The sequence below is a fragment of the Scyliorhinus torazame genome, chromosome 5, assembly GCF_047496885.1.
Source record: "Scyliorhinus torazame isolate Kashiwa2021f chromosome 5, sScyTor2.1, whole genome shotgun sequence".
Lineage (NCBI taxonomy): Eukaryota > Metazoa > Chordata > Chondrichthyes > Carcharhiniformes > Scyliorhinidae > Scyliorhinus > Scyliorhinus torazame.
The window spans coordinates 125,335,533-125,351,195 of record NC_092711.1 but is presented as its reverse complement, the minus strand read 5'-3'; the positions used below and the strand labels follow the sequence as shown (position 1 = coordinate 125,351,195).

At 49.5% G+C, this 15,663-nt stretch overlaps 1 protein-coding gene across 13 annotated transcripts in view; it reads left to right on the top strand.

Moving 5' to 3' along the window:
• Positions 1-15,663, top strand: part of LOC140421791 (uncharacterized) — an 864,226-nt gene that overhangs the window by 445,412 nt on the left and 403,151 nt on the right. For 2 of the 13 annotated variants that reach the window (XR_011947080.1, XM_072506658.1), the window contains exon 1: positions 8,686-8,732. The exons of 7 other annotated variants lie outside the window; for them this stretch is intronic. The gene's annotated coding sequence lies outside the window, so the exon portion shown is untranslated. Of the gene's footprint in view, positions 1-8,671; positions 8,733-8,762; positions 9,126-10,537; positions 12,072-15,663 lie in introns of those variants that run through there. 4 more of the 13 variants (XR_011947086.1, XM_072506657.1, XR_011947089.1 and 1 more) reach the window with 3 other exon arrangements.

Below are 15,663 nucleotides of genomic sequence, written 5' to 3'. Positions count from 1 at the left end.
GGCGGGTGTTTGTGAATCCTTCCCGCCCATCTGCCAGGGTTTCCTTCCTTGCCAGAGATCAGAGTCCTCATTGATTTGAGTGCAAAGTGGAAGCTCTCATTTCTTGTGCCCCTCCCCCATCCTCTGATCTGAACCATCCTCCAATGTCTGAAGCAGGATGGTGCCCGTTAACCTGGGCCTGTTCCCGGGAGGGAGGGAGAAGCTCCGCAGCTGCAAACCAGGGAGCTGACAATGATTGTGAAGGGTTTGCTCCAGCTCACAATGCCCGGGGACTGATTGATGGCAGGTTCAGAGCTACAGGAAGAGGGGGCGTAGCTGGAGGACCGAACTAGAGCAGGTGGTCCTCCAACCAATCAGAGAGAATGGGAGGCGGGGTAGAGCCTCATGCGGCGCTTAATCTGGGCCTTTCTGGGATAAAAGCCCAAGCAACTTTCGCCGGAGCAACTTTTGCCGTCAAATGTCATCCCTCCCGACTTACCCAGCGGTATCTGACCGGCTGAGAATTTCCAAACGATCACCTGAACCAGAGTTACTCTCAATACTGCGAATGCTCCAGCTCACCATGCCCCGGGGAGTGATTGACAGCAGCTCCAGACCAATAGGATGAGGGGGCGGGACAGGAGGACCGATCAGGAACAGCTGATCCTCCAACCAATCGGAGTGAATGAGGGGAGGAGCTGATCCCGGATCTCCCTCATTGGCTGAAACTCTGCGTCATTTTGAAAACTGATTTGTCTCAAACTCCAGGAGAAAACTGGACCTTTCAGTTTGCGGCTTTAAACAGATGAGAGGAAATGAAGGGATCTGGAAAGTGTCATGATATCCATATTAACATATCATGGTGCAATCACACACACACACTGATGGACAGGTCGACGGACCAATCAACACACACGCAACATCACAGCCAATCACCAGTGAGAGAGCACGCACTATAAAACAGGGAACACCGCAGTTCCCGCTCATTCCACCAGGAGATAGCTCAGAGCACAGAGCTCACAGTGTGACACTCAGACATACACTATGTGCTGAGTGCCTCTCTAAGATAGTGCTACGGCTGGTCCACAGGTTAACTGGTGAAGTACGAACCACAGCCAGAAGTTAACAGTTATTATACAGAATAATAAAACAGAGTTGTACCATCTACAACCGTGTTGGTTCGTTTGTATATCGGAACACCCAACACGACATGATACCAGGTTTGGAAACTCGCCAGCAACTGTGAGACCTACCTGCACATCTTCAGAGATCTGCCATCCTGTGCCATGGACACCATCAGCCCGCCGCAGCCGCTCCAAATCGCTGGAAATCTCGGTGTCAACTGGAAGCTGTTTAAACAGCGCTTCCAGCTCTTCCTAGAAGCCACAGACAGAGAGAATGCATCGGACACCAGGAAGATTGCCCTTCTCCTCTCCACGGCAGGGCAACATGCCATCCACATGGCATTCGCGGAAGGCGAGGACAAGACGAAGTACAAGACGGTCCTTCTAAAACCTGAGCAACACTTCAGCGTCAAAGTGAATGAGAGCTTCGAGAAGTATCTCTACCAGCAGCGCCTGCAGTGTGAGGATGAGCCTTTTCAATCCTTTTTGACACACCTCCGTATCCTCGCGCAGTCCTGCGGCTATGAGGCCACCTCCGATTCCATGATTCGGGACCAGATAGTTTTTGGGGTCACTTTGGACACCCTACGACAGCAGCTCCTCAAAATAAAGAGCCTCACCCTAGCCACCGCCATCGAAACCTGCATCCTCCACGAAAACGCGACCAGCCGGTACTTCCAATTCCAGGCGGCCGAATCGGCACGGCAGGGGTCCTACGAGGCTGAGCGGGTCCAGTCGATTGAGTTCCTCCCGGCCCGCGGCCCGGACGAGGGTGGCCATTTTGCGCGCTTTCCGAGGCCTCCCCTTGTACGCGGCAAAAGAGGGGACGTCGGCGCAGAGGGACGTGATGCGCAGGCGTGCTCTACGCAGGACCGAACTGCGCATGCGCGGTGGCGCAACGAACGCCATGATGTCACGACGTGCGGCAACTGTGGATCTGCACACTTAAAGCGGCAATGTCCAGCCAAAACTTGACAATGCCTCCGCTGTGGCAAGATGGGCCACTACGCGGCCTGCTGTCGAGCAGCTCAACCTGCCAATGCTCCGCAATTCCGCCAGCCTCGCAGGAACGTGCGGGCCATTCAGCCTCCATACACCGAGTCATACCCTGACGACATACAGACCGGTGATACCGACGACCGGGAAGCCTTCCGCGTTGCGGTAATAGACAGAAATCGGATGTCCCCAAGTAGGACCCACCAGCCGATGCCAGTGCACAGCGTTAATCCGGGCGATGAATGGTGTGCCACCCTAACGGTCAACCGATCACCAATCACATTCCGTTTAGACACTGGTGCCTCCGCCAATCTCTGTGCATGGTCAGCCTTCTACACCTTGAAGGTCAAACCACCGATTTGGCCATCCCACTGTCAGTTGGTCGATTACAACGGTAATGTTATCCCGACCATGGAGTCTTGCCAGCTCGAGGTTGCACACAATTCATACACAGCCACACTGTCTTTTGAGATAGTTGGATCTTCGAAGGACTCTGCTAGACGCACAGGCATGCAAGATCCTCCACCTCGTTCAGTGGGTACACACTCTGTCTCCAGAAGGCACATCCGATTTCCCGGATGCAGACTTTAGGTCACAACTCCACTCGCTCCTCGCCCACAACCAGCAGGTTTTCGAGGGCATGGGCACACTGCCCTACACTTACAGAATACAGCTCAAACCGGACGCCACCCTGGTCATTCACGCACCTCGTAGAGTCCCAGCACCACTCAAGGACCGCCTCAAGCAGCAGCTGCAGGATCTGCAGGACCAAGGAGTGCTTTCCCGGGTCACGGAGCCTACACCATGGGTCAGCTCCATGGTGTTCGTAAAAAAGCCCTCTGGCGAACTCCGGATCTCATCGACCCGAAAGACCTGAACAATAACACCATACCCAAACGGGAAGAAATCACGAGCGAAATGGCCCGGGCTAAACTTTTTACCAAGCTTGATGCCTCAAAGGGCTTTTGGCAGATTCAGCTGGATCAGTCCAGCAGGAAGCTGTGTACTTTCAACAATCCCTTTGGCAGATACTGCTACAATAGGAGGCCGTTTGGCATCATCTCAGCATCCGAGGTGTTTCATCGAATCATGGAACAGATGATGGAGGGCATCGAAGGGGTGCGCTTCTATGTTGACGACGTCATCATCTGGTCCACCACACCACGGGAGCACATCAGTCGTCTCCAGCGCGTCTTTGCTCGGATACGAGAACACGGCCTGCGCCTCAACCGAGCCAAGTGTTCTTTTGGCCAAACTGAGCTAAAGTTTCTGGGGGACCACATATCCCGGTCAGGGGTGCGTCCGGATGCAGACAAAGTGACAGCTATTGCAGCCATGCCACAGCCGGTAGACAAGAAGGCAGTGCTACGCTTTCGCGGGATGGTCAACTTCCTGGGGAAGTTTATTCCCAACCTTGCCTCCCACACAACGGCTCTTCGCCACCTAGTGAAGAAAACTACGGCGTTCCAGTGGCTTCCCGCACACCAGAAGGAATGGGAGGAGCTCAAGATCAAGCTCACCACCGCCCCGGTATTGGCGTTCTTCGACACTACTCGAGATACAAAGATCTCGACTGATGCCAGCCAGTCCGGCATTGGGGCGGTACTCCTGCAATGGGACAATACTGCATCATGCCCATGCCTCGCGGGCCATGACCCCCACAGAACAGCGCTATACGCAGATTGAGAAGGAGTGCCTGGGTTTGTTAACTGGCATAGATAAATTCCACGACTATGTGTATGGTCTTCCTCAGTTCACCATGGAGACCGACCATCGCCCCCTGGTCGGCATCATACAAAAGGACCTTAATGAGATGACCCCTCGCCTCCAGCGCATTCTGCTCAAGCTCCAGAGGTACGACTTCCAACTGGTCTACACCCTGGGAAAGGACCTCATCATCGCGGATGCCCTGTCCAGAACAGTGAGCACACCGCCCGAATCGGGGGGGTTTGTCTGTCAGGTCGAAGCACATGTAGCCTTCACATCGGCCAATCTGCCAGCTACTGATGCAAGTCTGGCCCACATTCGCTGTGAGACTGCGGCTGACCCCCTTCTACAACATGTGATGCGCCACATGACGGAAGGGTGGCTCAAGGGGCAGTGCCCACAATTCTACAATGTTCGGGATGACTTGGCTGTCATTGATGGTGTCCTCCTAAAGTTGGACCGGATTGTGATCCCACACAGCATGCACAGGCTTGTCCTCGAACAATTGCACAAAGGCCATCTCGGGGTTGAAAGGTGCAGGTGGAGGGTCCGAGAAGCTGTGTACTGGCCGGGCATCCGCGACGACATCGGCAACATGATGCTCAACTGCCCCACCTGCCAAAGATTTCAGCCGGCGCAACCCCCTGAGATGCTTCAGCCCCATGAGTTGGTAACGTCCCCCTGGGCAAAGGTGGGTGTGGACTTTTTTCATGCGCTCGGCAGGGACTACGTCATCATAATTGACTATTTTTCCAATTATCCGGAGGTCATACGCCTGCACGACTTGACATCATCAGCTGTAATCAGAGCATGTAAAGAAACCTTCGCTCGCCATGGCATTCTGCTTACCGTCATGTTGGACAATGGGCCCTGTTTTGCGAGCCAAGAATGGTCTTCTTTTGCCGCTTCATATGGCTTCACACACGTGACGTCCAGCCCCCAGTCAAATGGCAAGACGGAAAAGGGCATCCATATCATGAAGCGGCTCCTCTGCAAGACTGCAGATGCCGGATCTGACTTCTGTTTAGCCCTGCTGGTCTATCGCTCGGCCCCACTGTCCACAGACCTCTCACCAGCCCAGCTGTTGATTGGTCGTGCCCTCAGGACCACTGTGCCATCCATTCATGTTCCTAAACCCGACCATGCTCCAGTACTGCAAAGTATGTGTCAGCAGCATGCTCAGCAGAAGGTGGCACATGACACTCGGGCAACTGATCTTCCTGCCCTGGCGCCTGGAGACAACGTCCGCATACACCTACCAGAGGGTGGCTGGTCGGCAACTGCCGAGGTTCTCTGCCGCGTGGCTCCCCGCTCGTTCCTGGTTCGCATGCCTGATGGCTCCATTCGTCGGCGTAATCGGCGGGCCCTTCGGCTGCTTCCGCGCTCGCTACGTGATCACCGGTGCCGTGTCCTCCTGTTGTCCCTGATGTCGACTTTGTGGAGCTTCCTGCCACTCTGCCTATTCCTCTATCGCCCATGGCCAGGCCCATTCCTCAACCGGTGGATCCTGACCCACCCTTGAGGCGGTCAACCCAAATTCGTCACCCACCTACTAGGCTGGACTTATGAGCCTGTTTGCACATTGGACTCACTGAATTGTTGTGCAACAATGTTAACGTGTTTCTCTTTTTGTCGTTCCAGGAGTTCTCTTTCGAGATTTGATGATTGCACTTGTTTTGTTTGTGGTACAACCTCGTTGCTATGTTGCACCTGACACCTTCCTATGTATATTGTTTAGCCTCATGTACATGTTGTAATTATTGCACACACATACTCAGCCGCACTCAGTACACACCAATATTTATTACCATGTAGGCACATATTCTTGTGAAAAGGGAGGATGTCATGATATCCATATTAACATATCATGGTGCAATCACACACACACACTGATGGACAGGTCGATGGACCAATCAACACACACGCAACATTTCAGCCAATCACCAGTGAGAGCACACGCACTATAAAACAGGGAACACCACAGTTCTCGCTCATTCCACCAGGCGATAGCTCAGAGCACAGAGCTCACAGCGTGACACTCAGACATACACCATGTGCTGAGTGCCTCTCTAAGATAGTGCTAGGGCTGGGTCCACAGGTTAACTGGTGAAGTACGAACCACAGCCAGAAGTTAACAGTTGTTATTATACAGAATAATAAAACAGAGTTGTACCATCTACAATCATGTTGGTTCGTTTGTGTATCGGAACACCCAACATGACAGAAAGCAGCAGATTCTTCATGTTGTTCCAGGAAAATGGGGCCTGTGGAATGACAGGTTTTACACAGCACACGGTCAACCTGTGGTTTCACGCTGGGTAAAGAATCTGCAAACAAGGCAAGGGACTAAATCATCAATGGTAGGACCCTAGGAAGTACAGAGGATCAGAGGGGCCTTGGTGTGCATGTCCATTGGTGGACATGTAAATAGGGTGGTTAAAAATATACTATGGAATCCTTGATATAAATACTTGAATAAAAAATGTTTCAATACTTGAACAAAAGAGGCCTGGCCAAATCCCATTCACCACCACTCTGCTCCGCCTGGCTGAACTTGTTCTATCGCTCAACAACTTCTCCTTTAATTCATCTCACTTTCTCCAAATCAAAGGTAGCAATGGGTACCCGCATGGGTCTGAGCTATGCTTGCCTTTTTATGGGGTATGTGGAACATTCCTTGTTCCATGCCTATCTGGGTCCCCTCCCACAACCCCTTTACCGGTACATCGGTGACTATTTTGGTGCTGCTTCATGCTCTCGTCCAGAACTGGAAAAATTCATCAACTTGGCTTCCAGTTTCCACCCCTTCATCACTTTCAACTGGTCCATCTCAGACTCCTCCCCTCCCTTGACCTTGCTGGCACCATTTCCGGCAATAGACTATCTACTAATATCTATTACAATCCCACTGACTCCCACAGCTATCTTCGCACCCTACACCCTGTATGGACTCCCTCCCTTTCTCTCAGCTCCTCCGCCTCCGTCGCATTTGTTCCAATGATGCACTTACCAAAGTGATGCTTCAAATGTGTTCCTTCTTCCTCAACCATCATTTATCACCTCCAGCTGTTGATAGGGCCCTCAACAGTGTGCGGTCCATCTCGCACACCACTACCCTCGCCCCGTCCGCTCCCTCCAAGAACATGGATAGAATCCCCCTCATTCTCACATTTCACCCCACCAGCCTTCGTATGCAAAGCATAATCCTCTGCCATTTTCGCCAACTCCAGCATGATGTTACCACCAAACACATCTTCCTTCCACTCCCTCTGTCAGCATTCCACAAACACCATTCCCTACGAGATAATCTAGTCCACTCTTCCACCATACCCAACACCTCTCCCATCACCCATGGCATCTTCCCATGCAATTGCGGAAGGTGCAACACCTATCCTTTTACCTCTTCCATGCTTAACATCCCAGGCCCAAAACATTCATTCCAAGTTAAAGCAGCGTTTCACATGCACCTCTTTCAATTTGGTCTATTGCATTCACTGCTCCCAATGTGGTCTCCTCTGTATTGGAGAAACCAAACGTGGACCTTCAGTCTCTGCGCATTCAGGACCCTGACCTTTCCGTTGATTGCCATTTTAACACAAGACCATGTTACCATGCCCACATGTCTGTCCTTGGCCTGCTGCAATGTTCCAGTGAAGCTCAACGCAAACTGGAGGAACAGCATCTCATCTTCCGGTTCGACACGCTACAGCCTTCCGGTCTCAACATTGAATTCAACAACTTCAGATGATTAGTTCTAGCCCACCTCGACCCCTTCGTTTTCATTCCATTTAATTTTAACTGTCTTTTACCTTTTATTTCTTTGTCTGTCTTTATATATATTTCCCCCCCACTCTTTCCCCCTATCTGATCCCCCCCCCCCTTTCCCACTGTTACCAGACTCCTAAACGACCCTCTTATGGACTGACCTCAGTAACACTACACCCCTGTATGCTTCATCCGATGCCGGTGCTTATGTAGTTACATTATGTACCTTGTGTTGCCCTATTATGTATTTTCTTTTATTTCCTTTTCTTTTTGTGTACTTAATGATCTGTTGAGCTGCTCGCAGAAAAATACTTTTCACTGTACCTCGGTACACGTGACAATAAACAAATCCAATCCAATCCTTCCCCCCTTTCTCCCAGTCGTGGAGAAACTGGTAAAAGGTAAAATCTCATTTTACCTTTCTCCCAGTCGTGTCTCCCCTTCCCTCAACATCTACATGTCACAGTTTACTCTCTGATTTTTGTTTCTCTGCTATTTGCCCTTTTATTCTCTCTGGGGACTGCCATTATCATAGAATTTGCAGTGCAGAAGAAGGCTATTTGACACATTGAGTCTGCACCAGCCCTTGAAAAGAGCACCCTAATTAAGCCCATGCCTCCAACCTATCCCCATAACCATAACTAAGGGGCAGTTTAGCATAACCAATCCACCGAACCTGCACATTTTAGCACTCTTTTCCCTTGGTTTCTGTGGTTATGACTCATCTTTCATTCCCTCACCCTATAGAATAAATATGTCCCACTTTCTCCGGCTTTTATCTTTGACAAAGCGGCATCTGGGCTCTTTTTTCTCCTTACACATGCTGCCAGACCTGCTGAGATTTTCCAACATTTTCTCTTTAGTTTCAGATTCCAGCATCGGCAGCAGTTTGCTTTTGTTTAGAGCAGCCATTTAAATCACTTTGGAAAATAGAACATAACGCACCCATTTACACGAATTTGTGTTTTATTTCAACGGGGCAACAAAATATATCTTCGTCTACCTATTCGGAGTTTCAGTAATGCTGTTATTACCCAACATACCCAGCGTTTGTGAATCTGCCCTGATCGCTCCCCAGGAGCCCAGTACGCCGGCGCAATGCTGTATATAGAGCATGCGCAGTGTCACTTTGCTCCGAGGCCTGAAGTCTTTTTTCGGAAGGTGAGGGTCGCTGGGGCGGAGGGAGGAATGGAGTGGGGAGTTGGAGTGGGAACGGGAACGGGAACGGAGGCTTCATAAACACCTGGTGCAGACTGCAAGCCCCGACAGGAGCCTGGAGGTCCCGTGCTTGCTGTTCCAGGGCCTTTTCCTGGGAACAGGCCCTAGTTAACGGCCGCCATCTTGTTTCGGCGGGCAGCGAAGCGCATGCGCGGATTCGGCCGGACGAGTGGGTCCCAGTGACCCGGATGGTGACAACAATCCAAACAAAACAGCTGGAGGACATTCCACTGAGCTGACTGGGTGGCCTGTCGGTCAGAAGGTTCAAATTAGAGCAAAATACTGTGGATGCTGGAAATCGGGAGTAAAGACATAAAAATGTGGACAAATGTTCAGGTCTGTCAGCTTCTGTGGAGAGAAACAGTTAATGTTTGGAATTTAAATTATCACAGCCGTAGGGAATGAGCATGTGGAGGGGAGGTTGGGGAAAGTAGATTGTGAGTGAGCAGGGGTAGTTGGAGTGAGTGAGTGAGGAAGGAGGTCTGAAGACAGGAACCTGTGAGTGAGATGGGGAGGGGGGTTGAGAGAAAGGCTTCTGACTGAGTTGGGGGAGGAAGTTTGATGAGAGTGACCTGAGTGGGCAATGGTAGTTAGGATTAAGGGAATAGGCTTCTGTCTGTCAAGGGAGGGGATATTGACAGAGTTTTTGTGTTTGTATGTTGGGGACCAGCATGGAGTGTCTGGGAACAACCTAAGATCCAAGGGAGCTCTGTACACACTGTTGGTGGGTAGAACAGGCAGAGTGTAAGTCAAATATTTTATATTTGGAATGTTATAAGGGCATATTTTTGGTTTTGGACAACTGTTGGGCCTCCTCCACCAAGTAAATGGTGTGCAAATGATACCCCTGATAAAGCCACATGTCTCCAGTTTCCACAATCTTCACTCTCAACAGGTTTCACCCTTCCCCCATCAATTGTTTTGTCATCAACATCTCCCACCATACCCCCCCTCCCAAGATGTCCCCTTTTCTCCAGTGGATTCGGTCACTCCTGGTGTTGGGTGAACAGGTATTAGTGTGAATCTGCACACAAGCAGCAGATTTTGACATGACCTTGTGTGGAGTTGAATCTGAGGCTGGCAAGGGGATCATTGGAGTCGTTAAGAATTGAGGTGACAAAGGAATGAATGAATTTCAGTAGCAGATGAGATGAGGCAGCAGCAAATCTGGACAAGGTTACTGAGGTGGAAATAGACAGTCTTAGTGATGTGTCATCAAAAAAACAGTTTGGGATGAAATTTGACAACCAGATTATGAACAGATTGGTTCAGCCTCAAAGAGTTGCAATAGAGATAGTAGCTAGGGAGTGGGATATGTAACAGAAACTGAAGATGATTGCTTTCCTCGTCCTGATATTTAAATGGAGGACATTTCTGCTTATCCAGTACTGAGTCAGACAATTCGGGACATTTTCTGACTTGGAGATGATAGTGGAGGTTAAGGGTTTTGGATGTTACATGAGAGCTCTGGTCGAGTTTTAGATAAAATCCTCTCCTTCAAGCCTTCCCACTCCCACCTCCCTCTTCCTATCTCCCTCAGACCATGAGGTGTAGGCCCAGATCAGGTGGCAGCTTCCCTTCCCAGAAGGACATTGGTGAACCAGTTGTTTTTTATGACAATCCAGAAGTTTTCATGGTCACATTTCCTAGTGCCGGTCCCACAAATGACCAGATTCATCCAACTCCATTTCACAAGCTGCCTTTCTGTTTATCACTCTCTTTTTCTCCTCTTTGAATTCATTTTTCAGGATATTGGAAGGGGTGATTTGTAAATATCACATCAGGATGTAACAGTCACTTGACTCATCAGAGCCAGAACATTATCAGCTTTTGAACATGGAATAAAAAAAAAAACGCTCACAATGGGGAGAAAGTGTTTCTGTGTTCTGTGTGTGGACGAAGCTTCAGCCAATCATCAAACTTGTCAAAACACAAGCGTTGTCCCATGGGGGAGAAACCGTGGAAATGTGGAGACTGTGGGAAGGCATTCAATTGCCCGTCTGAGCTGCATATTCATCAACGCAGTCACACCGGGGAGAGACCATTCACCTGTTCTGTGTGAGAAAGGATTAACTAAATCATCTGACCTTCTGAGACACCAGCGAGTTCACATTGAGGAAAGACTGTTCACCTGCTCTGTGTGCCGGAAAGGCTTCACAACTTCGTACCACCTCCTGAAACACCATTGTATCCACAGTGAGGTAGAGAAATGGGGAGAACATGTTTCCGTGTTCTGTGTGTGGACGATGCTTCAGCCGAAAATCAAACCTGTCAAAACACAAGTGTTGTCCCATGGGGGAGAAACCGTGGAAATGTGGAGACTGTGGGAAGGGATTCAATTACCCGTCTGAGCTGCATATTCATCAGCGCAGTCACACCGGGGAGAGACCATTCACCTGTTCTGTGTGTCGGAAAACCGTCACAACCTCGTGGCCTCCTGTCACACCATCATATCCACAGTGAGGAAAGACCTTTTCAATGTTCTTACTGTGAGAAAAACTATAAAAGGAAAAGAGATCTGTTGAGCCATAAACTCACTCACACCAGGGAGAAGCCGTTCACCTGCTCCGTTTGTGGGAAAGGATTCGCCCGTTCATTCGATCTGCTGACACACCAACTTGTTCATACTGATCAGAGGCCGTTTAAATATTAAATTTTGGTCCCGAAAGACGTGCTGTTAGGTAATTTGGACATTCTGAATTCTCCCTCTGTGTCCCTGAACAGGTGCCGGAGTGTGGTGACTAGGGGCTTTTCACAGTAACTTCATTGCAGTGTTAATGTAAACCTACTTGTGACAATAAAGATTATTATTATTATTAAATAGACTGGCGAGGCGGGCGGGGGGTCTTGTGGAGCAGTGTGGTTGCCTCTGAGCCAGAATCTTCGGATTCGAGCCCTACCCCAGGACATGATGGCCAAGGAACGTGTGTTCATAATCCGGTCAAACAGGTTGTGTGTGTCAACCTGCAAATGCTTCTCAGCACACCAATGTCTGATGGTAAGAGTGGGAGAGAGTCCTGGTCAGCCACGTGTTGCGTGGGAGCCTCTCAAATTATAAACCCCTGGTAACAGACTGGCAACCAGTTCCAGGAATTACTCGCTATGGAAACAGATGAAAGTCTACCTTAGTTAACCAAGAGTGGGAAGAGAAATAAATTGATATTTTTGTCAGGCGCTCGGACCTGGGAACAGGCACTGAAGCCCCGCCCACCCATATTTTACATCTCCAAAACCCGGCGCAAACGCTCTCTCTCCGTTAAATCAGCAGTTAACCTTCGGCTTTTGGGGGGATAAAGCCCGAAGCTGCAAAAGAGGGACCTGCAGGTTCATATTCCGGTTTTGAGGCATTCACCAGGTGTTTAGAAACCCTCCATGTCCACCCACCGTCTCCATCGCTCCCTCCGCATTCCACATCTTCACCAGTTTGGTGATACGACAGACAAGAGACTTAGCATCGCTATCACTGCGCATGCTCCAGACATCGGGCGGTACTGCGTTTGCACACTACTCTCCTGTGGTGTGAATAGAGGACATTCCCCACCGCGAGGGATACTGGATATAAATACTGCCATTGAAAGCTAAAACCAGTGAACAGTGAATTGTTTTGATATCATGTGGCGAATGGGTACGCTGGGGCGGGAATCAATAAAATAAGGATCAAATTATACACCTACCTAAGTAAGCCTTTCCTTTAGGTAATTTGGACATTCTGAATTCTCCCTCTGTGTCCCCGAATAGGCGCCACAGTTACTTCATTGCAGTGTAGTGTAAGCCGACTTGTGACAATAATAAAGATTATTATTATTGTGTATAAGCCAGTGGTTCTTTCTATCCAGGGGTCTTTTAATGCTCCTGAGTCAGGAATCTGACCTGAACTCGATTGTGTAATAATAATAATTATTATTATTATTGTCACAAATAGGCTATGAGAGGTCTATGAAATGCAGGAAAGATTAAATGGTGAAAGGGATGCAAGGCAAAATGAGATGGTAATCCGGAATATAGAAAGATTTCTCACAATTCAGTGAATCAAGAATGATTAGAGTGTGGTGCTAATAACGCCAGGGTTGCAGGTTTGAACTCCGTGCTGGCTGTCCAAGTTCCCCTGTGTGCAGGTTGCTGCATTCTGTTATGATTCTTGGATTTGGATTTATTGTCACGTGTACCGAGGTACAGTGAAAAGTATTGTTCGGTGTACAGTCCAGGCAGATCGTTCCATACATGAAAACATAGTACATACTATGGATTACCTCCAGAGTTGACAATTCTAATGTACTCCTGACGGCTCTGCCACATTCTCCTATCTATAAAATTGAGGTCATTCAAAATTCTGCAGCCCAACGTCTCAACTTACAGACAGCCATCTATTTACACAACCCCCCCCTCCTCTAATTGTGGCCCCTCTTGCCCCGCATTTCAGTTGTGCACCATCGGTGGCCCTGCTCCTTCAGTTACCTCGACACTAAGCTCTGGAATATGTTCTACCCACTTCCACATCCTGTCAGCCTGCAGAGATTTGAACCCGTGTCCCCAGATCATTCGCCTGAGCCTCTGGACGACGAGTCCAGATGACATGATCACAACACCATATTCTCCCCTCCACTTGGGGTGAAAAAAGGCCGGCATGGTGGCGCAGTTGTTAGCACTGCTGCCTCACAGTGCTGGGGACGGGTTCGATCCCGGCCCCGGGTCACTGTCCATTGGAGTTTGCACATTCTCCCCGTGTCTGTGTGGGTCTCACCCCCACAGCCCAAAAGATGTGCAGGATAGGTGGATTGGCCATGCTAAATAAGTGGAAAAATTAATAAAAATGAAATAGATTTGGGGTGAGAAAGCATACGAGCAGCAGAGTTTTGGATGATTTCAGCTTTCCAGGTGCTGGGAAGCAGGGTCAATGTGAGAGGCTGGTCAGGAATGCATTGGAATAGTCAAACCTCAAGTTGACGTGGGTATGAATGAGGATTTCAGCAGCAGACAAGCTGGGGTAGGCTGGAGACAGGTAACGTTACAGAGGTGGAATTCCGTGGTGTTTGCGATGGTGTGGATATGTGATCAGAAACCCGTCTCGGATTTAAATCTGACACGGAGATTGTGGAGAGTGTGATTCAGCCTCAGACAGTTCCCAGGGAGAGGGATGGACCCGAGAGTTAGGGAATGGAATTTGAGGTGGTCGTGGCTTTGGTCTTCCCAATTTTTAATAGGAGGAAATTTCTGCTCATCCAGTAGATGTGGGATAAGCAGTTTAATAATTTAGTATCAGTGGAGGAATGGAGAGGGATGGTGGTGAGGTAGAGCTGGGTGTTGTCAGTGTCCATGTGAAAACTGTAAGAAGTTTTACAACACCAGGTTAAAGTCCAACAGGTTTGTTTCGATGTCACTAGCTTTCGGAGCGCTGCTCCTTCCTCAGGTGAGCCGAAGGAGCAGCACTCTGAAAGCTAGTGACATCGAAACAAACCTGTTGGACTTTAACCTGGTGTTGTAAAACTTCTTACTGTGCTCACCCCAGTCCAACGACGGTATCTCCACAACATGTGAAAACTAACACGGTGCTTTTGGACGGCGGGACAGTGGATGGCATTGCCACCTCACAGCACCAGGGACCGGGTTTGAATCTGGCCTTGGATGACTGTCAGGATGGAATTTGTGCATTCTCCCCAAATCTGTGTGGGTTTCCTCCGGGTGCTGCCACAGTCCAAAGATGTGCAGGTTAGGTGGTGTTATGGGGATAGGGTGAGGTTATGGGCCTAGCTAGCACGCTCTTTCATGCGTATAGTGCAATCCTGATGGCCGAATGGCCTCCTTCCGCACTGTAGGGATTCTATGGATTCTAGTGCCACCATGTCGATGGGAAATAGGAGGGGCCATGGATAGATCCTTGGGGGACACCATGTTGGAGAGGAAAGGGAGTTTGGAGATGGTGTGGTACTTTGCAAGGAAATTGGGGGTCAAAGGTTGATTTCTCAGGAAAGGTGAAGATAGTGTATTTAAAAGTGAGAGGGGCAAAGCCAGAAGAGAGAGAGAACTGTTAACGATATCAATTAATGTGGGGAAGTTGGATGGTCAGCGGTTTAGTGAGAATTGGGTCAAGGGAGCAGAAGGCAGGTCTCGTAATCAAGATGAGATTGAACAGGACATGACAGGGGATCGGAGAGCAACCGGAGATAGATCCGAGTTCACACTCCGACGAGGGGGATTTTTAGTGACAGTTTGGCTCGGTGGAGCTAATGGAAGGGAGGGAAGCAGCAGAGCAGCTGATCAGATTGTCCACTCACTGTAATTGCTTGTGAATTCGCTGGTGTCTCATCAGGTTGGATGACTGAGTGAATCTCTTCCCACACTTGGGGCAGGTGTACGGCCTCTCCCTAGTGTGAACTCGCTGATGTGCCAGCAGGCTGGATGACAGTGAATGTCTTCCCACACTGGGAGCAGGTGAACGGTCTCTCCCCCGTGTGAGTTCACTGGTGTACAGTGAGGTCAGATGATGTCTTGAACCCAGTTCCGCAGTAAGAGCACCTGAACGGTTTCTCATCAGTGTGAATACATTGATGACGCATCAGTTCCCCGGAACTTTTAAAGCACTTCTCACAGTTTTGGCATTTAAAAGGTTTCTCATCAGTATGAACACGTTTTCTGGTTCCCTGTTTCTATAACATGTTTACGAAGCGTGCCTGACGACCCGGCTGATCTCTTCATCCCGCCATTCCCACCTTTACTGATTGCGAATCCGAGAAATAACATTCTTCACGTCGCCATTAATGACACTGCGCATGCTTCACTCAGCCCAGTCCCGCCTCCTCATTCGCTCCGATTGGTTGGAGGACCAGCCGCTCCTGCTTGGTGGAGCAGTTCCCGGGAACTTTTGTAGCACTTCCTG